The sequence below is a fragment of the Pistacia vera genome, unplaced genomic scaffold, assembly GCF_008641045.1.
Source record: "Pistacia vera cultivar Batoury unplaced genomic scaffold, PisVer_v2 Contig239, whole genome shotgun sequence".
NCBI classification, from domain to species: Eukaryota; Viridiplantae; Streptophyta; class Magnoliopsida; order Sapindales; family Anacardiaceae; genus Pistacia; species Pistacia vera.
The window spans coordinates 1-4636 of NW_022196045.1; positions in this window are offsets into that span (position 1 = coordinate 1).

Genomic DNA, 4636 nt, shown 5'->3' on the forward strand with positions numbered 1-4636 from the left:
CCGACTAGACTTCCGGTAATCTCTTATTCCTTAGCCCTCACTATATTAGCCCCTTTCAGCCTTACTGACTTGAGCGTCGGAGTGCCTACGGCAAACACCACCCCGGTGTTTCCCGTTCGCTTCACGCATGTTTCTCTACGTGTGCAGGTGCAGCGGATCGCTAGTGGCCTTGACCTCACGGGATCAGACCCCCCTTCCGTACAGGTAGATTTTTACGTCTACACAACACATCACCTAAAACTGGTCGAACAAATAAAGCCAATTTTTGTATCACACACATCAACATTTATGCATCAAACACCACAATAAACTTCAACACATTACATCAAAACAGAAAATCAAACTTCTCGAAAAGAAATTTTGGAATCATAAAATGATAAAATTACTGGGAAGGGACAAATGAAAGCCTGAACAAATTTCCAAAAAGGGGTCATATGATTATTGCTTTACAAAAAATTTCTTTATCTTTCTTTGAATCAAAAGAAGATAATCTCAACCACTCTTTCTCATAGACGTCAATGAGAGAGGGAAAAATAGACAAATCATCATCCATCGCCAATAAACATCTTCCTACCATTAACCAAATCGTAAACAAAAACAGCAAAACAAAAATTACTTTTCTTTCCAGCACAACCTACCGTAAACAAATGCAAAAAAAAAGTATAAACAAAGATGACTACCTCCAAAAGTTTAAACATTGCACATTTAAACCCTATTGTTGACAGCCTCAACAATTAAAGACTTCAAAAATTGCAACTTAGAAGACCAACTTGTCACTAGAAGATGCCAAAAACCTCGCCGTTCGCCGAAAAAAGTCGCTGTCAACAACCGTTAACCCCTATCGATAACACTGTACACAAACCCAAAACTCGCAAACCGCCACTCCACTGCCAGTCTACCTCACCGTTAACACTCACGAGTCGCCATAAATAGTCACAGAAGGCAGTTGAAGACATCAACCCAAAAGATCGGATCGTGACGTCATCATGCTGATGTCAGCAAAAAAAAAATTAAAAAAATGCAAATTTTAATTTTTAACGGTGATAATAAAAAATTTCCTGTAACAAATATATCCAAATCTGAAATGAAATTAAAAGTTTAAAACTACAACATACCAAGTTATAAAGTATAAACTATAAAGGACAAGTAGTTTAAAATTAAATTAAAACAACACAATCAAAATGAAACCAACATCCTACATTTCCATTTAATTCAAGTCAAGGCTGATTTTGGGCACTAGATCCAGAAGCAAAATTACTTATATCAAGATCATCTTCATCGTTGTCGTCATCATCAACATAACCAACATCTACAAAAAATTGCAATAAAAAATAAAGTTATTAGTTAAATGTTTTGATTGTAAACTAAATTGACTAATGTAATATAAAATTTAACAAACTAAATTAAATAATATAAGTTAAATTAAATAACATAAATGAAATTTATTAGTTAGAAGTTAGAACCTCCGGCAACTTCTGTAGAATCATAATAGGCAGGGTGATCACCAAGACCAATAGGAATATATCCCTCTTCATAAAGTGCTTTTTCCAATTCCTCATAATTAAGGTCAACATCCTCCTCTTCGTCGTCAACCACCCAGAAGTCAGTCTTGTCGATGCTCTCATAATCAATAGGATCGAAACTAGTTTTCTTGTAACTCATCCTGGAAGAACATTTTTAACTATTAAAATTTAAAAGCATGACAAATAAAAAGATCAAGGAAAATAAGAATAATGGGAAAATGAGTACAGTGTAATCGACAATGTTTTATACTTGTTTTTCAACCGCAAGTTATAATGAACAAAGACAAGATCATTTAATCGTTGATGCTCCAATCTATTCCTCGTTTTTTAATGTATGAGCTCAAAAACACTCCAATTTCGCTCACACTCGGAAGAGGTTGAAGTTTGGCTGAGAATTTTGCTTACAAACTTTTGTAAATTTGGATTATTTTACCCATATGTTCTCCACCATTCATCTAATTTAAAATTAGACACAAGAAAAAACTTTAATTCATAATGTGGAAATCAAACTTAAAACTCACAAATTAAATAACTATTACATAATACATACCAGGTCGTGTGGTTTTTCATGTTTGAATTGCAAGTTCCCAAGAAAAGCTCCCCCCGCGGTCTTGAAATAATCTACTCTAGCTCCTCCACCAACGCAGTCTTGTTTAATTTGAACGCACTTGCCTTACTCTCAACAACATCAAGGAAACCACATTGAACCTTCTGTTTGGAGCTAAATCCACTATCATATTGGAAAGCTGGATTTAAAAAGTAAGTTGCAGCATGAATATCACGGTGTAACATCCTATCCCATTGCAGCTTAATAATGTTTGTATAAGGCTTGTACAATCTGTTCTTATTTTAAACAACTTCTTGATCCCCAACCTTGTTTTGTACATGCCATCATACACATATCCAATGGAAAGTCTCTCATCTTAATCTACAATCCATAGCATATGCATCAACGGATCCACAACTTTGGAAATTATACACATTGTATCCCAGAATTCGTTGTCTAGAATTATGGGAATAACTTCCTTGGCTTTATGACTTTTTGCATACCTAGAATCCACAAAAAATCTATTCGTCACCATGGCTTGCAAGTCATGTTTGTGATCTTGTAGACTTCTTAAGGCAATGAAAGTTGTAGCAAAACGAGTTGCTTTTGGAAGTACAATTTCCGTCCAACCCTATTCAAGTGACAGAAGACAAATATACATGTTAGTAAAATTGTTTTCCAAATAATAATTAGTATGTTATGCTTATAACTTCACAATAAAATAATCTAAATATACATTACCTGTCTTTTCCTCAACCATGCTATCAACAATGTATGATTATACACAAACTTTGTCACCTTAGATGCACGTTTCGCGAGAGTAGCTATGTGATTCATCTCAGCTATATCCTTTAACATAAAGTTTATGCAATGTGCTGCACAAGGCGACCAAGTTATACTCTTATATTTCTCAGCAAACATTCTTCCCGCAGCTTTATAATTTGCTTTATTGTTAGTGACAAGATGGATAATGTTATTTGGTCCAACCCATACAGCCACTTCCTTAAGTAAGGTGAACAATGTCTCGGCATCCTTCACAACATTTGAAGCATCCACTGACTTCACAAAGGAAACTTCTTTAGGGTTGTACACAGGAAAATTAATCAATGACCTTTGGCAAGTATCAGTCCAACCATCCGCCATTAACATACATCCAACGTCTTCCCATGTTTTCCTATAACTTTCCACAAGTAGTTGCACTTCCTTTTTAGAATCTCTTAATAAATTGACTCACGTAGCATGATAAGTTGGGTGTTTATACCCAGGACCTATTGCAGCTATAGCATCCACCAATGGCTGAAGATCAATTTCATTTATTGCATTGATAAGATGCAAGCATCGTAAAAAAACCTTGCAAAGGCCATATCAACTCTCGACATAGCATCTTTCCCAGCCAAAACACTCTTATTTAAGGGCTGAGACCCAGGAATAGTCTTTGGAGCAAAGTACTTACTAATCCCAACTGGTTTATTTCTATTAGTATTAGGGATTGTACGTGGTCTTTTTGTAGCCGAACTAGCTTCATTCACAACAATTTATGATGGATGCAGCTCTTGACAATCTTCATCCAACATGTCGCCCTCAAATCCATGAACGCTGGCACCATAAGGATGTGCATACTTACAAGTCTTCGTTTTTTGGGTATTCTTTACCACAATATTGTTTAGTGCCTCTTTCATCTGAAATTGAACATCAAAAGGAACCCTGGAACACATTCCAACTTCCCCATTTACTCCCACTAGATGGAGTTTCATATGGTAAATACCTCCCCCTCTAATCACCTTTGAACAATATAGACATGTTAATGTCTTCCTTCCATTTTCATCAATGCCCTCAAAAACATATCCTTATGCTATATCACTCCTTCCTCAATAAGAACGTGAGGAGGTACCCATGGACAAAGATTGTTGCCCATACCCATATGATGACATTCTCGATTTTCGTCTATTCCCTGGCAACCAACAACAACAAAGATAAATGTAAGCACTTATCTTATACTCTTTAAGCAATGAATCAAAAAATTGCAAATAAATTTGGGACATTGCAAATAAAACTGCAGTGTGAAAACGTACACTGCAAATGCACACTGAATCTGTAGTGTGCAAATGGACACTGCAGATTTACACACTACAATGTGAAAATGCACACTGCAATATGCAATTTCGCACACTGCAGTGTGCGATTTCACAAACTATAGTGTGCATTTGCACACCCATTTTTGCACACAACGGTGTGCAAAAACAGAGAGTGAAAATGCACACTGTAGTCTGTTTTTGCACACTACACACAACTAATCAAACCAACCGTTTTTGCACACTTCAATTCTCAAACACAACCAATCTCACACCAAACAATCACCTCTTTAATATCAAGTTTCAAACCTACTTCTTTAATATCAAACTATGACTATCTCAAACAATCTCACAGCAAACGAAGAACAATAACAATAACAAGTTAACAACAATGAAATACATAAACCTTGTGGGAGCTGCCGAAGATCGAAGATCAAAGAAGAAGAAGCTATCAAAGCCAAAGCTAGAAGATCAAAGATTCAAAAGTCGTCCAA